General features: G+C 36.8%; 1 protein-coding gene across 1 annotated transcript in view; it reads left to right on the top strand.

Annotated features, from left to right (window-relative positions):
• Positions 1–8,979: 8,979 nt before the first annotated feature.
• The window catches only part of eys (eyes shut homolog), a 202,249-nt gene continuing 198,222 nt past the window's right edge, over positions 8,980–13,006 (top strand). Inside the window, exon 1 of the mRNA XM_059359709.1 lies at positions 8,980–9,121. The gene's annotated coding sequence lies outside the window, so the exon portion shown is untranslated. The remainder of the gene's footprint in view (positions 9,122–13,006) is intronic.

The raw sequence follows: 13,006 nt of genomic DNA on the forward strand, positions 1-13,006 counted from the left end.
TTCATATTATTATTATTTTAGTTACACTTGCCATCATGGTATGGTTACATGGATTATCATGAATGTATGCATGACTTAGGAAACAAAAAGGCATTAATTAATTAATTCATTCATTATTACTCCATGAACCATCAGGAATGCACAAGAATTAATAGTATCTCATACATATGTTAATGAAAGAAAAATATGTTATTATGGCATCTCAATCTCCATGACTTCTGAGTTATTAATGATATTCATGCCTTATTTATTCCTAAGCATGCTGTTAAAGGGGCAGGCCAATTGTATTATGTTGAAGTGTTGTAATCATGATTAACTAAACATTATTTTTTCATGCCCTCATTATGTTGGTGTATTAAATATTTGTTGCTTTTGGGTCAATGAGACTGTCCTCCCTCCAAAAACAACCACATAGGTTGCTTGGTATAGCAGCTATGTTTGTAGTTAGAAGCACCCTCCATTGGCTGTAGTAGTGGCAGACACCAAGGCGGAAATTACATTATGTTTAAAAGAGTGTATAGTAGTATAAAGAATGACAAGGTCCACTTAACGTGTGTGGAAGATGTCAAAGAAAAATAGGACTTTCACACAAGAGACTGGTGTTTGTGTCAATTTAATTTATGTAACATATATGTTATGCTTTACATCTCCTTACTGCCTCACTTATGTTAGTAACATCCATTTATTTTACTTTTTTTTAACAATCTTTGCCAAGCCTAGACATGTACTTTTTTCCTCACCTTAAGCAAGTCATTTTGTTGCCTAAATCTAAGCAAACTGTTACAATTTCCCAACATTTAAATGGCAAATGATAATGATTGATTCATCAGCAACAAATGGTTAATACACCACCATTAATAATCATTGTTTAAGACTCAATTAGAACAGCCATAAATATGATGAAATTAAGAAAAAATAATGCTTAGTTCAACAGAATATAGAGCAAATGAAATGACCTACTTTTGGAGGCCAACCCGGAAGTAGCATCGCCATGGAGACTATTGAGCATTAGCCTATGGGATTTTTGGATCAATGCAGAAAATAAGCTCTGTGGCAAACACACATTTCTGAAGCTTATGTGTTTTGTTCAGCAGGATAATCTTCACAAATGAACACCACTTTTATGATGTTTGAAGCGTTAATGCAGAGGATGAAAGTAAAAAGCTAACATTATGCTAACTACACCATGGTCGCATGACTTATGCGTCAACTGAACCAGCGGTTTTGATAAGCTAGCAAATCCGTAGACAAATAAATAGTTTATTGACATAATTTACAATCTACAAGAGTTTGCGAAGCACTGAAAAACAAGACTGTGTGGCGGACTAGTAAAAAGAGTTCCTATCTGTGTCTGGTGTGATGATGTTTAATGTTCCGGCAACCACTGTAGTCTCATTTAGCCACTTGTAAGCAACCACCTTTATAAGGACATGTAAAAACTACAAAATTCCAAAATGGGGGTATTTACTAATGTATTTTATGATGTAAAACAAAACATGAACAGCAGTTAAGCTTGTGTTAACCACACACCTTATTCCAGGCATCTAACCAAAACCCATTCAAACTCCTCATTGAGTTGAGAGGTTAGACCCCAGGGCGCTAAAATGCTAACTTACCTCCAGGTAGAGGAACTCCTGGCACCCTATACACATGTACACTTCTGTTGTTATTGGTCAGATTTTGAAGAAGACATGATCAAGAATAACTGAGAAATCATGAAGGAGATACATTAGTTATTGCATTAATTAACAAGTCTGCAACTTGCATTAACTCATGCATGAGATACTATTAAATCCGGTACATTCCTGATGGTTAATGAAGTGCTACATGAATTAATCCATGCTTTGTCATGCATTAAGTCAATTATGAATTCATGATGTCTCATGTACCCTTAGCAATATTTCTTAATGCAGTATACTCTTCTTATTGGGTCGGCCATATAAGATAAGGCACTGTGTCAAGAAAACTAGGGTACAGTATCTTCTGTGTGTGTGTCATGAGCGCAGATCCAAATGATTGGGTAGATGAAGCCATGGAGACACTTTGAGGATGCATCCAAAAGCACACCAGTATAGACAGGTAGTGACATTTTTACTTCACTGATTTTTCCAGCATGGACTTTCATGTGAGTGCAGAGCTCACATGAAAACTGATATGTCTAGTGCTTCTGTGATGATTTATGTTATGCCGGCTTTGAGGATTTCACATAGCTCTCTCAGGACACTACAAAGTTTGATACTTGTAATATGATGCCTCTGACTCTGTAGCTTTTCCTTAAACTAGCGTGAAATCCATCAGCCAGCTTGCTGAATAAACTTTGTGAAAACAAGTTTTTGCTGTAGTGGTTTAGAATATTACACATCGTAGTCTATTTATGGCCACAGCAGCAGAGTCCCAACTACTTCTCCCCTATGCTATTGTGGAATTTAAGATAACCCACATTTCCTTTTCAAACAGCCTTAAAGCTGCTTTATATTTCTGGTCTCAAACACATAAACCATAATCAAAATATATTCTATAAAGTAGCTGTGAATTTGAAAATGTTGTTGTCTATCTATAAATATTCTATGTTCAGTATCAAGAAATATATTCAATTTAAACATTGAGTGGATTGAATGAACCCTGGTATGCCATGTCAATCTCTGTTGTAATGCGGAGTGATGGCAGCAACAGAATTTTGATAATGTTGTCATGGAAACGGGCTATAGAAAATAAGTAGAAAGTATGAGCTCTTGCTGGTGGAAATGTACGGTGTTGGAATGCCAAAAAATGCACAATGTGAGATGTACAAATCTGGAGGAAATGCATGAAACATGATGTCATTTTTTGGCAGATTTTAAGCACAGACGGGACTCGTGGAATCGTGCAGAACTGGGCTTTGTGTGAATGCTGTCACCTTCAGTGTGCACTTACCAGGACCACATGTGACATTTGCTCTTTATTCCCAGCGCTCACTGGCAATTTTTACAAGCTCTAAGTAGATTGACCTCTGAGCATTGATTTTATTGTCACCTTCCCAAAGCTATTTCCACAGCTGCGGTTTATTGGAAACATATTCCCCCTGTCCTCCAACAGCTCATCTTCATTATGCTGCATTTGATTATGAACTTTTTATCACAGCACACCAACACATAATAGGCTGATAAATGTTTTTTTTTACTTACTTCAAATTTAACCTTAATAACAAATACAACAGAATCATGTTTGCATATTGAGCATTTTAGCATCAGCACTGAAAAAAAATCTTTGTTGTTCTGTTGTGAACTTTATAAAAGCTTCTTGACAAAAATGTTAAATTAGAGAAAAACAATTATCTTGTTATTGTAAGATATTCTAAAATTTTCATCTAAATGTAAGAGATACAGAAAAAAGCAAGAAACTAAAGGCCAGACTTTTTGCTGCATGAACACTTTATTAATTCAGAGTTGATCATTTTGGTATTCATTTAAACACAACTATTTCAGACAAGGATTATGAGCCTGACTATGTTTTGTCCCTTGCCTCATAAACATTTCAGAGAAACCTGAAATCACACTAATATGTGACACAGCAGGTACTTGATGGCACTGTTAAAACAGAATATCATTGCTTAAGGCAAGGTGACAGGGATAATAATCTGCCATCCTTTATGTTTAATATTTAAATCCCAGAGGTAAAGAGAGAAAGATGGCGGTGTCCTTGTTTCGGGTGCCCTCCCTACTCTGTCAAGTCGACTCTCGGTAATCAGTCAAACGGCAAAGTGCAATACACAATCACCATTCATGCTTTCCAATACAACTATGATTGATTACTGTTAAAAGGATGTGGAAATGTGCAAAGGTTATGATTTGGAGACATTTTGATGCAATTTGCACATCCAGTTTCCCGGGTAATGATGCTATTTGTTTGTGGATGTTCTCATTTTGGATACTGTCCACTTTTTCAGTACATAGTGCACACATTACACTGCAGTGCCCTTCTCTGTAGTACCTGTGATTATATGTGTTTGCTGTGTGGCTGTTATGATTTCCTTAACTGTGTAAACACAGATTCATTTCCCTGCGTTTACAGCAATTACTCATTTTGTACATGTTTTCTTCCTCCAAACCTGATGGGAATACGTTCTTTGTGAGTCAGTTTGGGGAACTGCGGGATAATATATTACATTTGTGTGAAATGAGCATACGCTTCATAGGGAACAACACGTTTACCCCAGAGCTCTGCTGTATGAAAGGTCACATGACTCAGAGGCAGAATAAGTGCTGCTACATGTAAATGTTGATTAATCTCTGCAACTCTCACCATGTATGAAATATAATGTTTCACCTTCACAGTTAGTTTTCGAGACAATTATAACGTGTCATTTTTACTCTAAATCAGTTACATATAATCATTTTTTCTGCTACATTTTAGTAATCTCTGTTTGTAATAATTATTTTTCAATGTATTTCATCATCAATGACTTCACACCATGGATCAAAAAGCTTGGAAGAATCACAATCATTCCTTTACTGGTGCAGTTTGAAATAATTGGCTTACAATATAACGGTCACAGTGTTCATTTTGGGGTATTTTCATACATGACAGGGATAACAAGTTTTTTTGTTCTTTATTTCCATGATACTTTGACTCGCTGAAACATATCTGCACTTTCAAACCCTGCTACTAGTTTGTAAGAAAACTGAAATGTCTTTACTATCTTGAGATGGTGTGTTAATTATTTCATTATCTTAATTATAAATCCAAAAAAGAAGAAGAATTAAGACATTTTTCTCTCAACTTTGTGTCATTAAGGGGCACTTTTTGTAGGTATAATCTGTTTAAAGTATTTTGAGTAAACCCTTCTTTTATTGTGATAAAGAAATTGATGATCTTGTTCTCTTGAGAGAGCAGAAGGCAGTTTTCATGTCCTAAGGCTAAAACCAACTTGTAATGTCAAGTTAATGGCATTGAAGAAATAATTGCAAGCATGGCTTCAAACCTTTTAAAAATATATAATGAACTGAAACAAACTGCCACTTAGTAGCCTATTAGCAGTACTGACATTGCTACAGGCCTATTTATAATACTTATACAGCTTACTTATATAGAATATGACTGAACTATATTGTATTTGAATTATATGCTGCATGTCATCCCCTCTCTATTCCCCCTTCTGCTTCTTTCTGGTCCGTCTAAAAGAGGCTGAGAAAAAGCCCATAACTTTGTCTCAGTAAATAAGCATTAAAAAAAAATACAGTTACAATAATCAACCATTGAAGTTGACGGACACTATAACAGGCTTGCACTGTGTTTTTGGTTTGACATTCTGAGCTGGAAGTGCTTATTGGGTATGTTTATGTTGGAGTTAACAGCTGAAAAATATTGCTTAAAACCTATTTGACACATGCTATAAAACTGTACATTTCCAAACTTCTTACATTACAAACAAGCCACAGTGAGTAGTAGACATGTCAAACCGGCAGTGATGGTGTTGAGACACTGGCACACTGCAGCATCACTCACTACATTGTGTTTAGCGAACATACAGTGGTGCGCCTGAGTTCATAATTCAGGCAGCGAGATCTTGTGCAACAATCTAATTATATCTATATTCAAGAGGGATCCGAGTATTTCTCAGCGGGCTCCATGCAGCTGACTGTGTGTGCATAACTGTGGGCTTGATTAACAAGTTGTTGAGTCAGCACATAATGTAGTAAAGTGCTTCAAGCCCACAGACTTTCTAACCTACAGCAAGGTGCTTATCGCCGACTCTCGGTCGATTTACTTGTAAAATCTCACTTAATTCTTTTAAAAGTTAATTGTTACCGGCACTTTTAGGCAATTTAAATCCAATGAATTATGTATTTAATGCACATTTTTAGGCTTTATACGCACAAAATGACATGTAATGCTTTGCACTCATTAAAATATGATCATTATAGGTGTTACTACAACTTCCTATAGATTTCTTGGTGTGCTGGAATAATGAACATACTTTAGTTTAGATTAAGTAGTACATATAGCGTTTGAAACAAGTCCTTGTATAATTGGAATCATTACATTTTATTGGAGTTTTTCATTTCTTGTTTGGTGATAGGGAGCATTTAAGAGACCGAGATAATACAGAGTGGTGGAAACAGTCACACATGTATTTAAATGGTTGTAAATATATTCATTTTGTTGTAAATTAGCCAAGTTTAGAAAAAGGAATTAGATGTAAAACAATTTATTTAACTCAAATTACAGAACCAAACACCAGGCGTGGACTTGCTGCGGGAAGATATGGAATGATGAGAATAGTTTGCAGAGCTATATAGATAAATGCTTGCTTTTCTCTGTTATACATTCTCATAAAAAGCACTGAAGGTCAATATTTCTACATCTAATGAAGATACCTAAAGCTGCAGGAAATATGGCCAATGTTACAAGCAAAAGGGCAGCTCGTTAATCTAGTCACAGTGGGGAAGCAAACCAAATTTGAGAACTTAAATGTCTTTCACCAGGATAAGCATAGGAGATAGAATATGTCAAATCTTAAGGTCAGGGAGGTGCTTCATACTGATGTATTTTGATAAGAAAAGTCATCTTAAAATTGATCCTGAAATTACTTGAAACTGACTACTGGCAAGACTATTATTTGCAGAGCTTCTGTGTGGCGGAAGCTTGCAGAGGGCGGGATGAGTGTAGAACAAAAACCACAAAGGACTTGGCTTGTAAAAAATGAAATGTGTGAATCCTACTGTGAGCAAACAATCAAGTAAGGTAAGGTGTAACAGAAGCCAGTGACCTTTATAAAAACATCTGTCTTCTCGCTCTTTGTTTCTCTGCTGCTGGAGCTTAAAAAGTGGGTCAAAGAATTATGCCAGCGCTCTGGACATGTGCCCATAAAAATCAGTGCTTCATTTTTATTGAGGTAAGATGACATGTAAAACAAAATGCTGATAAGATGGAAGATGTCTCCCTGAATAACTAAATTTTTACAGACGCTGACATTTGGACTGGACAGGCTGTGGTAGCGGTCCAGTAACAGGCTTATGAATGGATGGTCTCCAAGTGGGATCCCTGGCCAGCTGGAGGAGTCTGGGCTGGGAAAGTAAATGGCAAACACTCTCCTCTCCCTCAGCAACAACCGCCGTGTTGCCCTGGAGCAAGGCACTTAACCCCTTACTTATACTGTTGCTCAGCAACCAGCAGCACAAGACTGATTGCGGTGCAGCTCCCTGGTGTGGATGTAGCTGTACAGTAATGTAGATGTAGGTCACTGCAAAAACAAAACAAAACAAAACATCATTCACAAGCTTTCAAAACATTCCTTGAGCAAATAAACATTAAATATGACATGAAAACAATACAAGCATGGAATCACTCTCTGGCTGCTTGAGGAGGATGTAAGTGAAACATCACACTTAATGCAGTTTGTGTCAGAAATCAATAATTATAATAAATATAATACATTTTGGTGAATATGTTAGTGTTCTTGGTGAGAGTAGATGAGAAGATTCATACTCTCTACTAGACATGTGTGGTATCAATCTTATCAGCTGACACTCAAGAAAACATACAGGTGCATCTCAATAAATTAGAATATCATAGAAAGGTTTATTTATGTCAGTAATTCAACTCAAAAAGTGGAAATAACACAATATATAGATCCATTACATGCAGAATGAAACACTTCATGTCTTAATTTATTTCATTTCTTCTAATTATAATGATTATTGCTTACATTTAATGAAGACGTAAAATCTAGTGTTTCAAAAAAAATTTATTATTACAAAAGACACATTTTAAAAAGTAGGTTTAATATGGAAACGTTGGCCTCTGAAAAGTATCTCCATCTATATGCACTCATATTTTGTGAAGTGCCAAAAAATAAAGACATTTTGGAAAAACATTAAAGGAGAAAAGGAAAGGATTTATATCTACCTACAGGTAGCTAGTAGCATACAATAGCAACATGTGATGGCAGCTGAGTTTTCAAAGTTTCTTTAAAAGCGAGATGAAAGACTGATTTGTGCGGTAGATGATGGAGGACAAGCTTGTTTCATCTCTTTTCTGTTTATTATTTTTAGGCATTGTGGAGTTGACATTAAAAAAGTTATCTCACGGTCACTTTTTCTGTTCATCTTTTCTCTCCATGCCCTTAACACTGCATGATGTAAGTCCGTAAGGTTTGTCTTTATATTTATTACAAAAAAAAGAAAATTCAATGCTATGTAATATGTCTTGTAATAAATTTTTTTTTTAAAACGACAGATAGTAATAGCTTATGGTGGAAGTTTTATTAATGTGAATGAGCTAATTGACCACAGCTAGAGTTAGTAGTAGTTAGTGATTAGCATTACCATAACAACCAGCTGACATTCAGTTACCAGACTTCTTTCTGCAGATCGACATAATTAAACCAGCGGTCCTCCAGGTCAATTCTTCACCCATAGCAACTGTCTGCTATAGATAGAAATGGTCTGCTTTCAGAAATAACAGACCTTAGAGTACCATAATTGACCAACCACAAACACATTTTCACAAAGCCCTGTAATAATAACAGCAGTTATCCTACAACTTAAAAGAAATCTGAATAGCTGCATTTAGTGATAGAGCTATTTCAATTTAATTGTCAGTTGAAGCAGTTGAGCTGCATGACAAAGTATTTTAGTAGGCCTAATAGGTATTTATTTCAAAGTAGTGCATACAATAGCCATAAATTAGCGAATAAACAGTTTTGGGGTCTTGTTAAAAGTGTTTAATTCAGATTTGCTACGGTCCAATTATAGTTATAAGAAAGTCCAGTTATTTTACTTTCTTTCTTTCTTTCTTTTTTACCCCACAGGTACCATAAAAAATAATTTCCATTCACTGAGAGAGAGCTTCAGTTGTTTACACAAGATAATGACTCGGCTTGGCTAATGAATATTTAGTTAAGCCTAATTAAATAATCAATCAGGCAGGCTGTATCCCCGCCCTCCCCTGCCCCAGAGGGCCATCTCCTGCACAGACAGGCACGCCTTCAGCCCTCAGCGTCTGATCACATTACCTCAGCAACATGTTTCCTCCGACCAGCTCAGCTGTCATTCCCCCCAGAGAGAGACACTGAAAGAAACTCTCCAAAAATGATGTTACAAGTCGCCGTCCCAGGGCGGACCACCTTTTCAACTTAATGGTGAGCATGCAGCCTACCGGCACACACGATGTAACCTTCCACTGTAGTTGTCAGCGAGCAGAGACGTGCTTGTAACCGCGCTGCTGCTGCTGCATGAGGCGGCAGATGGTCCATCATGTGTGCATCCTACTAGTCAGATTACCGGTCCATAGTAAATCCCGGGTAGCAGGGAGACGCGTCAGTTTAATGCTAAGCTGTTGTTTAGTGCAGACCCCTTGGCTGCAGGCCTGCTTCAGCTTTTAAATGTATGAGAAGCAGCGTGCTGGCCAGTCTCTGTCAATTTCATCCTCAGTCTAGCAGACAGGCCTGAGCACGTGGACTCTCTTACACTGTGACACCTGCACTGAAAAAAATTGGAGTGACATTTACTTAAAAAAATAAAAAGCTAGGCAAGTTTTTCCACACTGAAAGTGTTTGTAATCTTTACTCAGGCTGTTTCCAAGTTATATTTATTTAATAGAACCACTTTAAAAAAAAAAAAATGAAAATACACAAGTAAATTGCAGATTCACTGATGTCCCTCAATTACATTTTACTTGGAAATATCAACTAAGTAAGCCAATGAACTGGCTTAGTTCAATTTACATACAAAACTGAGTACACATAATAACAAACAATCACTAAGTAATGCACGACATGAAAAACTGCTATTTTAAAGTAAAAGCACTGAATTTGTATTCCTTTGTAGAATTTATATAAATGATTGAAATAATAATTACAGGGCCAAGAAATCTTTTTTTCAGTTTACTTACAACATTTCTACTGCAGTAACACACGAGGGAAACATAGAAAATCACCATCAACTCACTAGTAAATCACAATACAGACACAGACATAACTGATGGGGCATATAAGGGCCTGAGCACCTGACTGAATGAGTCTGCCTCCTCCTATACTGCCATAAGCGATCAAAAATCAAACGTTATATTTATATGACAAGATCTATGAGGCTAATAGGGCTCAACAGTGAGACATGACCTACTTGTTGTAAGAAAAACATTTGGCTTCTTTATTTAGCGAGTGAATCATGTGATTTGGAGCAGCTATATTCAGAAAATCAGATTAAACAAGAGAGCAAATATCTCAAATATGCGGGCACAATCCATTTTTTTATTATTTTAACACTTGATAATTGCAAATGTCTAGACATTTGTAAACTAATAACTGCAGGTTTCATTGGTTGATGGCCAAACATTCCACCAAATAATATTACAATCTTGTCATAGATTTTGAGAAAATGAACAAAAACCTTACAAAAAACACCCTTAAAAAAATGACTCCCCAATTTTTTTTAAATAATTATTTTTTTTATTTAATTGACTCCACGCATGTACTTTATTCTCCATGATAAAAACTCAATTTGCCATGCAATATAATTAGAACAACACAGTTAACATACCATAATATAAGCATAAATCCAATACCTGTATTTTTTATTGAGGAAAAAAACTAAAAAAACATGAGAAATAAACAGTTACACTTATTGAAATATATTAAAAATAATCAGAATCATATTAGAGGAAAATAAATCATATAAGTATCAGCAAATATAAAGAAAAAGATGAAAGCTGATTGCAAAACACTAATAGAAAATAAGGTCTATTCTATATATAGTGTCTGCCATCATCATCAGATCTTCTTACTAGATCTCAGGGCTCCCAGATGCTGTACCCATTTTATTTGTACTGCGTGACCTAAACTATTATCCGTGCCATACCTTAGCCTTTATATGTTGGATTGGCTTTTTCTCTGTATGTGGGTGGAATTAAATCTTTTGTAAATTTTACACCGTTAAAGGCTGTGAAATATGTTCAGAGGGCGATCTAATCTCATTTTGTAGCACTTTCATTATCATGCAGCTCTGTTCTCACTCTGAATGCATATTTATAATATTAGATTTAGCAGGTGTTGGTTTGGCTTTCTCCACTTGGGTTGAGGTTCGGTTCATATTCGAGCAAAAGAAGTGCAAAAACAAATCTTAACAAAAGAGGGACTGATTATTTTCCAAACGAGTGTGCTCGAGCTTTGCAGGAGAAGAGGTAGAGGGTCTGGTGAGGGTGTGTTTGCCTGATTGAAGTGAGCTGAACTGTTTAAACTCCAGCAGCAACACCTGTTCACACCAAGGTGTAGCTTTCTCAGTGTTTTTGAACATAAAAAACCATTTAGTTAAACTTTTAATTCATACATTGACCTACCCACTCCAGTTAGAAAATCCTAAAGCAATTTTCTGCTCTACAGATGTTTCACACACCAAACCCACCGCTGGATAATGATTATGCGAGCATGCTTCATGCAGTACTTCCTTTTATGCAGGGCTTTGAAAAGCTCTGTGTGGCTGGAATAGCGTATACCGCAATTCCCCTAAGCACTGCACAAGTGCTACAAACAAACAAAGACGCACAACCTTGCTTTATTGAGGTTCTCCTCCAGAGCACCAAATAAACAGGAAACACTGCAGTCTATACTACAGGGGGGCTAGTGACTGATGAAGGTATTGCCTCAAACAAAAATGAGCAATTCATAGAGGTGAAGTCATGCTGGTGGAGCTGTGCTGCTGCTGGCTCTGGCCTAATTTAACCCATGGTTATAACTTCTTTGAGGTATTGCATTCTTGGAAACATCCTACAGTTGCAGTCTGAAATGCTCCTTTGGGTTATAGGGAAGAAAAAAAAAATCTTATAGAACAGAACAAAACATACACGTGTGTATATTTGTGTAGGTGAAAGTACACGTTGATTGCAACTCTCCATGCTCTCACCATTTAATTCCGAATTATACAATTTTCTTCTTGCTATTAAATGTAAATGAATGTTAGTGGTTCACAAAATGGTCCTGGAATTTGAGTTAAAATTGGTTTTTCCATTGGCTTCAATTACTGAGCATTTAGAGTGAGAAAATTGATGTGGGGTTGGTTTTCAGGGTTGCGGGGCCCGTGTGCTCATCAGTGTTATAACTGATTAGCGGTGATGCAGATAGCCACCCAGGGAGCACGAGTGATCAGTCCGGCAGCGGCTGTGGCCAGCAGCCTGCTGGTGTTTGGCTTATCAGTCCTCCAGTGGCTCTGCAGCGTCATCAATGGCTGAGTGCTGTTTTTCTGGCGCCCTGCTGGTGTTAGAACACGGAGAAATAAACACATTTTTATTGGGTTTTGAAGCTTAGCTGCAGGACGTCAGTTATTACGTTTCACATGATCAAGTCTTGATAATGCTTCTCACTAATCTTGAAGTGGTTTTTTATTTGTAAATGTGTTCAGAAACACGGCTGCATTCCGACACGCTTAATGATAATGGCATTTGACCTCTTTCTGCTCTAAGCAACTCTGAAATGGGACATCATCTACCAAATCCAATAGCACAGTGTTGTCACAAATGGACTGTTTAACAGTGAGTGGACAGATAAATGAGTTCTGTGCCAGTTGATTTAAGGCCTGTGTTTTTTATTTTGAGACATTTTCAGGTGAAATAACTTTCCAAAAGATTGTTTTATTTGTCACAGAGAAAAGACTTTTAGAGTGAATTGGCATGCTGGTGACAAACGATCGTCCTTCTCGACCAAATTGTTGGTGAGATTAAAAAACCATGGACTCCATAATGGCAGTCATAAAGTAAGCCTGTCTCACACTTCAGCCATCTGTAGTGATAAGTGGAGAGATATTTGCTATCACCTTCTGATATAATAATTTCAGCAGCGTCATTGAGGTGAAGTGATACGCCGGCAGCAGCTTTCATCAGCGAGCAGGCTTACAACTTTGAATTGATATTTTTCTTCTACTTTATTTAACATGCAATACAAATATAATAACCCTCGGAGAAGTCATCCCCTGTCCCCGAGCAGGCAAACAAAAGTACAGCAAACACCAACGACATTCAGTCACTGCAGCTGCCA

Source organism: Centropristis striata, chromosome 20, assembly GCF_030273125.1.
Source record: "Centropristis striata isolate RG_2023a ecotype Rhode Island chromosome 20, C.striata_1.0, whole genome shotgun sequence".
In the NCBI taxonomy this organism is placed as follows: Eukaryota; Metazoa; Chordata; class Actinopteri; order Perciformes; family Serranidae; genus Centropristis; species Centropristis striata.